The following is an 11,450-nucleotide window of genomic DNA, read 5'->3' on the forward strand; positions in this document are numbered from 1 at the left end:
AAGCATGAGAAATCAATAGTTTCTATAAAACAAATCCACCACCGTTCTCTAAAAAGATATAAGTGAAGTACTAGAACAAATGACAAACTACTCCGAAAGATATAAGTGAAGATTAATGAGTAGTTGAATAATTATGCAACTATGTGAAGACTCTCTAACATTTAATAATTTCAGATCTTGGTATTTTATTCAAACAGCAAGCAAAACAAAATAAAATGACATCTAAGAATAGCAAACATCATGTGAATAAGAAAAAACTTAGGATCAACCGAAACTAACCGATAGTTGTTGAAGAAGAAAGGTGGGATGCCAACCAGGGCATCCCCAAGATTAGATGCTTGAGACTTCTTGAAATATTATCTTGGGATGCCTTGGGCATCCCCAAGCTTGAGATTTTGTGTCTCCTTAATTCCCCTCATATCACGGTCTCCCTAAATCTCAAAAGCTTCATGCACACAAAACTCAACAAGGACTCGTGAGAAAAGTTAGTATAAACCATTGCAAAAACCTTATCATACTCTACTATAGCAAATCACTAAAATTATTATTCAACATTGCATACTAAATGTATCTGCATATTTAATAGTCCTATCCTCAAATAGAGTCATAAAAGAAGCAAACATATGCAAACAATGCAAACATAACAGCAATCTGCATAAACAGGACAGTCTGTAAAGAATGCAGCAACATCCATACTTCCCTAGCTCCAACAATTATGAAAGAAAATTACCACTGTAGTAAATTTATCAGATCTTAATATGCAAAAGGTTTCAACCTTTTATCACATTCTGACTTTTCTAGGGAATTATTGCAACAGCGGTAAACTTTCTGTTTTCAAACAGCAACATGAAGACTTGTAAAATAGGCATAGTAAAGGCTATCAATGCCACTTTTATTGAAATAAAAGATGAAAAACAATGTTCTAAATAAAATAAAGAAAATCCTAACAAAATAAATTGACGCTCCAAGCAAAACACATATCATGTGGTAAATAAAAATATAGCTCCAAGTAAAGTTACCGATGAACGAAGACGAAAGAGGGGATGCCTTCCGGGGCATCCCCAAGCTTAGGCTCTTGGTTGTCCTTGAATATTACCTTGGGGTTCCTTGGGCATCCTCAATCTTAGGCTCTTGACACTCCTTATTCCATAGTCCATCGAATCTTTACCCAAAACTTGAAAACTTCACAACACAAAACTTAAAGTAGAAAACTCGGAGCTCCGTTAGCGAAAGAAAAAAAAGACCACTTAGAGTTACTGTAATGAAATCATTCTTTATTTATATTGGTGTTAAACATACTGTATTAAAACTTCTCTATGGTTTACAAACTCTTTTACTAGCCATAGATTCATCAAAATAAGCAAACAACACAAGAAAAACAGAATCTGTCAAAAACAGAAGAGTCTGTAGTAATCTAGATCAAACGTATCCTTATGGAACTCATAAAATTCTCAAATAAATTGCTGGACCTGAGAAATTTATATATTAATCATCTTCAAAAATAATTAACTAAATATCACTTTCCAAATAAAAATGGCAGCTATTCTCGTGAGCGCTAAAGTTTCTGTTTTTTTACAGCATGATCAACAAGACTTTCCCCAAGTCTTCCCAACGGTTCTACTTGGCGCAAACACTAATTAAAACATAAAAACACATCTAAACAGATGCTAGATGAATTATTTATTACTAAACAGGAACAAAAAGCAAGGAATTAAAATAAAGTTGGGTTGCCTCCCAACAAGCGCTATCGTTTAACGCCCCTAGCTAGGCATGATGATTTCAATGATGCTCACATAAAGGATAAGAATTGAAACATAAAGAGAGCATCATTAAGAATATGACTAGCACATTTAAGTCTAACCCACTTCCTATTCATAGGGATTTTGTGAGCAAACAACTTATGGGAACAAGAATCAACTTGCATAGGAAGGTAAAACAAGCATGACTTCAAAACTTTAAGCACATAGAGAGGGAACTTGATATTATTGCAATTCCTACAAGCATATATTCCTCCCTCATAATAATTTTCAGTAGCATCATGAATGAATTCAACAATATAACCAGCACCTAAAGCATTCTTTTCATGATCTACAAGCATAGAAATTGTATTACTCTCCACATAAGCAAACTTCTTCTCATGAATAGTAGTGGGAGCAAACTCAACAAAGTAACTATCATGGGATTGAAAATTGAAATCAAGATGAAAAGTTTCATTGTTATCATTATTCTTTAAATAATACGTGTCATCACAATAATCATCATAGATGGGAGACATGCTTTCATCATAATAAATTTTCTCATCAAAACTTGGGGGACAAAAAATATCATCTTCATCAAACATAGCTTCCCCAAGCTTGTGGCTTTGCATATCATTAGCATCATGGACATTCAATGAATTCATACTAACAACATTTCAATCATGCTCATCATTCAAATATTTAGTGCCAAACATTTTATAGATTTCTTCTTCTAGCACTTGAGCACAATTATCCTTTCCATCATACTCACGAAAGATATTAAAAAGGTGAAGCATATGAGACAAACTCAATTCCATTTTTTATAGTTTTCTTTTATAAACTAAACTAGTGATAAAACAAGAAACTAAAAGACTCGATTGCAAGATCTAAAGATATACCTTCAAGCGCTAACCTCCCCGGCAACGGCGGCGGAAAAGAGCTTGATGTCTACTACACAACCTTCTTCTTGTAGACGTTGTTGGGCCTCCAAGTGCAGAGGTTTGTAGGACAGTAGCAAATTTCCCTCGAGTGGATGACCTAAGGTTTATCAATCCATAGGAGGCGTAGGACGAAGATGGTCTCTCTCAAGCAACCCTGTAACCAAATAACAAAGAGTCTCTTGTGTCCCCAACACACCCAATACAATGGTAAATTGTATAGGTGCACTAGTTCGGCGAAGAGATGATGACACAAGTGGTATATGGATAGTAGATAAAGGTATTTGTAATCTGAAAATATAAAAACAGCAAGGTAAATAATGATAAAAGTGAGCGTAAACGGTATTGCAATGCGTTGAAACAAGGCCTAGGGTTCATACTTTCTCTAGTGCAAGTTCCCTCAACAACTAACATAATTGGATCACATAACTATCCCTCAACATGCAACAAAGAGTCACTCCAAAGTCACTAATAGCGGAGAACAAACGAAGAGATTATGGTAGGGTACGAAACCACCTCAAAGTTATTCTTTCCAATCAATCCGTCGGGCTATTCCTATAAGTGTCACAAACAGCCCTAGAATTCGTACTAGAATAACACCTTAAGATACAAATCAACTAAAACCCTAATGTCACCTAGATACTCCAATGTCATCTCAAGTATCCGTGGGTATGATTATACGATATGCATCACACAATCTCAGATTCATCTATTCAACCAACACAAAGGACCTCAAAGAGTGCCCCAAAGTTCTACCGAAGAATCATGATGAAAACGTGTGCCGACCCCTATGCATAGGTTCATGGGCGAAATCCGCAAGTTGATCACCAAAACATACATCAAGTGAATCACGTGGTATCCCATTGTCACCATAGATACGCACAACAAGACATACATCAAGTGTTCTCAAATCTTTAAAGACTCAATCCGATAAGATAACTTCAAAGGGGAAACTCAATCCATTACAAGAGAGTAGAGGGGGAGGATAAACATAAGATCCAACTATAATAGCAAAGCTCGCGATACATCAAGATTGTGCCAAATCAAGAACACGAGAGAGAGAGATCAAACACATAGCTACTGGTACATACCCTCAGCCCCGAGGGAGAACTACTCCCTCCTCGTCATGGAGAGCACCGGGATGATGAAGATGGCCACCGAAGAAGGATTCCCCCTCCGGCAGGGTGCCGGAACGGGTCTAGATTGGCTTTCGGTGGCTACGAAGGCTTCTAGCGGCGAAACTCCTGATCTATTGTGTTCTCGGATGTTTTTAGGGTATATGGAGATATATAGGCGAAAGAAGTACCCCAGGGGGGCACGAGGGGCCCACGAGGGTGGAGGGCGCCCCCAGGGGGGTGGGCACGCCCCCCTACCTCGTGGCCTCCTCGAAGTTTCCCTTACGTGCACTTCGAGTCTTCTGGGCTTCTTTCCTTCCAAAAATGGGTTCCGTGAAGTTTCAGGTCAATTGGACTCCGTTTGGTTTTCCTTTTCTTCGAAACCCTAAAACAAGGTAAAAACAGAAACTGGCATTGGGCTCTGGGTTAATAGGTTAGTCCCAAAACTGATATAAAAGTGTATAATAAAGCCCATAAACATCCAAAACAGTAGATAATATAGCATGGATCAATCAAAAATTATAGATACGTTGGAGACGTATCAAACGCAAACACCAAATAACATTTATTTAGTTCCAATACTAATCCTGAAGGTAGAGGGAGTATGCGATGGTGATCTTATCAACTTTGGAATCATTTCCAACACACATTGTCACCTCGCCCTCAACTAGTCTTTGCTCATTTTGTAACTCCTGTTTTGAGTTACTAATCATAGCAACTGAACCGGTATCACATATCCAGGGGCTACTATGAACACTAGTAAAGTACACATCAATAACACGTATATCATATATACTTTTGTTCACTTTGCCATCCTTCTTATCCGCCAAGTATTTGGGGCAGTTCCGCTTCCAGTGACCATTTCCTTTGCAGTAGAAGCACTCAGTTTCAGGCTTGGGTCTAGCTTTGGGCTTCTTCATGGGAGTGGCAACTTGCTTGCTATTATTCTTGAAGTTCCCTTTCTTTCCCTTTGCCCTTTTAGTTGGAACTAGTGGTCTTGTCGACCATCAACACTTGATGCTTTTCTTGATTTCTACCTTTGTCGATTTCAGCATCACGAAGAGCTCGGGAAACGTTTTCGTCATCCCTTTCATATTATAGTTCATCACGAAGTTCCAGTAACTTGGTGATAGTGACTAGAGAACTCTGTCAATCACTATCTTATCTGGAAGAACAACTACCACTTGGTTCAAGCGATAGTAGTACTCAGAAATTCTGAGCACATGCTCTTAGGTTGAGCTATTCTCCTCCATCTTGTAGGCAAAATACTAGTCAGAGGTCTCATACCATTCGACTAGGGCATGAGTTTGAAATACCAATTTCAGCTCTTGGAACATCTTATATGCTTCGTGGCATTCAAAACGTTTTTAAAGTCCCGGTTCTAAGTTGTAAAGCATGGTGCACTAAACTATCAAGTAGTCATGACACCAAGCTTGCCAAACATTCAAAATGTCTGCATCTGCTCCTACAATAGGTCCATCACCTAGCGGTGCATCCAGGACATAATTCTTCTGTGCAACAATTGGATAGTCCTCAGATCACGGACCCAGTCCGCATCATTGCTACTATCATCTTTCAACTTATATTTCTCTAGGAACATACCAAAAATAAACGGGGAGCTACACCGCAAGCAATTGATCTACAACATAGATATGCAAATACTATCACGACTAAGTTCATGATAAATTAAAGTTCAACTTAATCATATTACTTAAGAACTCCCACTTAGATAGACATCCCTCTAGTCATCTAAATGATCACGTGATCCATATCAACTAAACCATGTCCGGTCATCACGTGAGATGGAGTAGTTTTCAATGGTGAACATCACTATGTTGATCATATCTACTATATGATTCACATTCGACCTTTCGGTCTCAGTGTTCCGAGGCCATATCTGCATATGCTAGGCTCGTCAAGTTTAACCTGAGTATTCTGCATGTGCATAACTAGCTTGCACCCATTGTATGTGAATGTAGAGCTTATCACACCTGATCATCACGTGGTGTCTCGGTACGACGAACTATAGCAACAGTGCATCCTCAGGGAGAACCTGTACCTTGAAATTTAGTGAAGGGTCATCTTATAATGCTACCACCGTACTAAGCAAAATAAGATGCATAATAGATAAACATCACATGCAATCAAAATAAGTGATATGATATGGCCATCATCATCTTGTGCCTTTGATCTCCATCTCCAAAGCACCGTCAAGATCACCATCGTCATCGGCTTGACACCTTGATCCCCATCACAGCATCGTTATCGTCTCATGAAATATTGCTTCTATGACTATCGTTAGCGCTTAGTGATAAAGTAAAGCAATTACATGGCGATTGCATTTCATACAATAAAGCGAAAACCATAAGGCTCCTGCCAGTTTCCGATAACTTTTACAAAACATGATCATCTCATACAACAATTTATATCTCATCATGTCTTGATCATATCACATCACAACATGCCCTACAAAAACAAGTTAGACGTCCTCTACTTTGTTGTTGCAAGTTTTACGTGGCTGCTACGGGCTTCTAGTAAGAACAGTTCTTACCTACGCATCAAAACCACAATGATTTTTCATCAAGTGTGTTGTTTTAACCTTCAACAAGAACCGGGCGTAGTTAAACTCGATTCAACTAAAGTTGGAGAAACAAACACCCGCCAGCCACCTGTGTGCAAAGCACGTCGGTAGAATCAGTCTTATGAACGCGGTCATGTAATGTCGGTCTAGGCCACTTCATCCAACAATACCACCGAATCAAAGTAAGATGTTGCTGGTAAGCAGTATGACTATTAACGCCCACAACTCTTTGTGTTGTACTCGTGCATATAACATCTACGCATAGACCTTGCTCGGATGCCACTGTTGGGTAATGTAGCATGCAATTTCAAAATTGTCCTACGATTACACAAGATCTATCTAGGAGATGCATAGAAACGAGAGGGGAGAGTGTGTCCATGTACGCTCGTAGGACAAAAGCGGAAGCCTTTAGTAACGCGGTTGATGTAGTCGAACTTTTTCGCGATCCAACCTATCCTAGAACCGAAGTACGGCACCTCCGTGTTCAGCACACGTTCAGCTCGATGACGTCCCTCGAGATCTTGATCCAGTTGAGGACGAGCGAGAGTTTCATCAGCATGACGGCGTGTTAACGGTGATGATGAAGTTACCGGCGTAGGGCTTTGCCTAAGCACTACAACGATATGACTGAGGTGTGTAACTGTGGAGGGGGGCACCGCACATGGCTAAGACAATTGATCTTGTGTGTTCTAGGGTGCCCCCTGCCCCCGTATATAAAGGAGGAGAGGAGGAGGTCGGTCGGCCCCTGTAGGGCATGCCAGAGAGAGGAGTCCTACTAGGACTCCAAGTCCTAGTAGGATTCCACTTGGTGGAAGGGGGAAGAAGGAAGGGAGAGGGGAAGGGAAGGAAAGGGGGCGCTGCCCCCTTCCCCTTGTCCAATTCGGACTGCAAGGGGGGGCGCGACCAGCCCCTTGTGGCCCTTCTCTCTCCCCACTAAGGCCTATGAAGGCCCATTAGTTCCCCCGGGGGGTTTCGACAACCCTCCAGCACTCCGATAGTTACCCGGTACCTCTCGGAACTCATCCGGTGTCTGAATAACATCGTCCAATATATCAATCTTTATGTCTCGACCATTTTGAGACTCCTCGTCATGTCTGTGATCTCATCCGGGACTCCAAACAAACTTCGCTCATCAAATCACATATAACTCATAATACAAATCATCATTGAACGTTAAGCGTGCGGACCCTACGGGTTCGAGAACGATGTAGACATGACTGAGACACATCTCCGGTCAATAACCAATAGCGGAACCTGGATGTTCATATTGGCTCCTACATATTCTACGAAGATCTTTATTGGTCAAACCGCATAACAACATACGTTGTTCCCTTTGTCATCGGTATGTCACTTGCCCAAGATTCGATCGTCGGTATCATCATACCTAGTTCAATCTCATCACTGGCAAGTCTCTTTACTCGTTCCATAATACATCATCTCGCAACTAACTCATTAGTCACATTGCTTGCAAGGCTTATAGTGATGTGCATTACCGAGAGGGCCCAGAGATACCTCTCCGATACTCTGAGTGACAAATCCTAATCTTGATCAATGCCAACCCAACAAACACCTTCGGAGACACCTGTAGAGCATCTTTATAATCACGCAGCTACATTGTGATGTTTGATAGCACACAAGGTGTTCCTCCGGTATTCGGGAGTTGCATAATCTCGTAGTCAAAGGAATATGTATAAGTCATGAAGAAATCAATAGCAATAAAACTGAACGATCAACATGCTAAGCTAATAGATGGGTCTTGTCCATCACATCATTCTCCCAATGATGTGATCCCGTTCATCAAATGAAAACACATGTGTATGGTTAGGAAATTTAACCATCTTTGATTAATGATCTAGTCAAGTAGAGGCATACTAGGGACACAGTATTTTGTCTATGTATCCACACATGTATCAAGTTTCCGGTTAATAAAATTCTAGCATGAATAGTAAACATTTATCATGATATAAGGGAATATAAATAACAACTTTATTATTGCCTCTAGGGCATATTTCCTTCACATAGAATGTATGTTGTACTAGAGACTCACAGATGACATATTGCTACGTCTCATAGTTGGGTCTGTCCGACTCGGACCTTATCTCAACTCGGATCTGACTACGTAGAATCCGACCAGATCCTTCTGAGTCCATATTATCCAGTTAGCATCCGATGCTCCATGGCTAGTGAGAACAATCTATCGACCATGTCATATGCTAGTCTAGTCGACTGCGCATCCACACAGCCCTTTCGACTAGGGTCCTTTTAGGACGTTCATCATACAATGCATAGTCCCACAAACAAGTCACGTACTTGCTGATACACATCATTGATAATGTCCAAGGACTATCTTTATTCATAAACACATATGAAATATCATCATACATGATTGCCTCTAGGGCATATCTCCAACAGTCTCCCACTTGCACTAGAGTCAATCAAATAGACATCGAATGCCCATAGCTCTAACGTGCCCCTCATGCTTGGATTGTGGAAGTGGCTTAGTCAACAGAACTGCAACATTCGCATCCGTGTGAATGCATGCATAACTCAACATCATCATTCTTTACGATCTTTCGTATCAGGTGATATTTCTGATCTATGTGTCTGGTCTTGTGGTGATCCCTTGGCTCCTTGGCTCGTGCAATGGCACCAGAATTATCACAATAAAGGTCCAACGGTTTTACCGAGGTTGGGAAAATACCAAGATCATCCAGAAAGTTCCGGATCCAAACACCTTCCTTTGCTGCTTCACAAGCCGCAATGTATTCGGCTTCTGTGGTAGAATCGGTCACCGTATCTTGCTTGGAACTCATCCAGATCACTGCTCCTCCGTTCATGACATACATGAATCCGGACTGTGATCGACAATCATCTCTGTCGGTTTGGAAACTAGCATCGGCGTAACCCCTTGCGACGAGCTCTTCCTCACCTCCATAAACTAGGAACATCTCTTTAGTCCTTTTCAGGTACTTCAAAATAGACTTTACCGCTGCCTAGTGACTCTCACATGGGTTAGCCTGGTATCTACTTGTTAGGCTTATTGCAAAAGCAACATCAGGCTGTGTACATATCATGGCATACACGATGGATCCAATTGCCGAGGCATACGGAGTCCGACTCATCCTGCTTCGCTCATCATATGTCGAAGGACTCTGAGTCTCGCTTAGCCTTATACCATGTGAGATAGGAAAGAACCCTTTCTTGGCCTCACTCATGTTGAACCGCTTCAACACTTTATCTATGTACGTGCTTTGGCTTAAGCCGAGAAGCCTCCTCGATCTATCTCTATAGATCTTGATGCCTAAAATGTAAACTGCCTCACCAAGGTCCTTCATTCAAGACTTGCCATTCAATGATTCCTTGATCGAGTTCAGCATCAAAACATCATTTCGATCAGTAGTATGTCATCCACATACAAGATCAAAAACAAAATCGAGCTCCCACTTAACCGCTTGTATAAACAAGCGCCTCGCTTTTGATGAAACCGAGACCAGTGACAACCTCATTAAAATGAATGTTCCAACTTCGATATGCTTGCCTCAACCCAAAAATGGATCTCTTGAGCTTGCATACCTTACTAGTCCTAGTCAGATCAACAAAACCCTCGGGTTGTATCATATAAACGTGCTCGGTTAAATTTCCGTGAAGGAAAGCCGATTTGACATCCATCTGCCATATCTCGTAATCAAAATATGTAGCTATAGCTAGTATGATCCTCACCGACTTCAGCTTCACTACCGGCGAGTAAGTCTCGTCGTAGTCAATTCCTTGAACTTCTCCATAACCTTTAGCGACAAGCCGAGCTTTGTGGATCTGAACATTTCCATCCACATCAGTTTTCTTCTTAAAGACCCATTTGCAGCCAATGGCCTTTACGCTAGGCGTTCGATCAACCAAGTCCCAGACTTGATTTTCATCCATGGACTTTAACTCGGATCTCATGGCCTCTAGCCATGCCTTGGAATCCGGGCTCACCATCGCTTCCGCATACGTGGCCGGCTCGTTGCTTTCTAGCAACAATACATCACACACTCTGCGCAATCTTTCCGACCTCCGTGGTTCCGGTGCCGCTTCCACTACGGGTTCTCTGACTGACTCCGATATGATCTCATCACTCGCCGAGCCGTCCCCGAGTGGTACTCGAATTTATTTGAGTCGGACCGTCCTCCCACTAGCCTCCTGACTGAGAAACTCTTTCTCAAGGAAAACCCTGTTTCGAGCAACAAACAATTTGTTCTCTTCCCGGTTGTAGAAGCTATATCCCAAGGTTTCCCTCGGATATCCCATGAATATGCATTTATCCGACTTGGGTGTAAGCTTGTCTGACATAAGTCGCTTGAAAAATGCTTCACAACCCCAAATCTTTAGAAAAGACAAACTGGGACTCTTCCAGGTCCACATCTCATGTGGTGTCTTATCTATGGATTTTGATGGTACTCTGTTAAGTGTGAAAGCTGCAGTTTCTGGAGCGTATCCCCAAAATGACAAGGGTAAATCCAATTTGCTCATGATTGACCAGACCATGTCCAACAAGGTCCAATCCTTCCATTCTGACACACCGTTTCTCTATGGCATACCCGGGGGTGTGAGCTGAGGTACTATACCTCGACTTTTCAGATGATCATAAAACTCCTGGCTCATGTACTCACCTCCACGATCTGATCATAGAAGTTTTATAGTCTTGCCGAGCTGATTCTCAACCTCGTTCTGAAACTCTTTGAACTTTTCAAAAGTTTCCAACTTGTGCCTCATCAAATAGATATATCCATATCTACTCAAGTCGTCGGTAAAAGTCACGAAGTACTGATAGCCACCTCTGGCAGTTGTGCTCATTGGACCACACGCATCACTATGTATAAGTTCCAATAGCTCGGGCGCCCTCGACTTAGTCATCTTGCCGAGTAAGCATGATTCACATGTCTCGAACGACTCAAAGTCAGATGAAGTTAGGAGCCCATCATCATGGACCTTCTTCATGCGTTTCAGACTAATGTGTCCAAGCTGGCAATGCTAGAAGTGTAGTGAGGGACCCGATCCCAATGGAACGAGGCCTCTGTGCTTAAGTGTCATCCCTAGATCG

This window comes from Triticum urartu, chromosome 3A (assembly GCF_056163025.1).
Source record: "Triticum urartu cultivar PI428250 chromosome 3A, HENAU_Tu73, whole genome shotgun sequence".
NCBI lineage: Eukaryota > Viridiplantae > Streptophyta > Magnoliopsida > Poales > Poaceae > Triticum > Triticum urartu.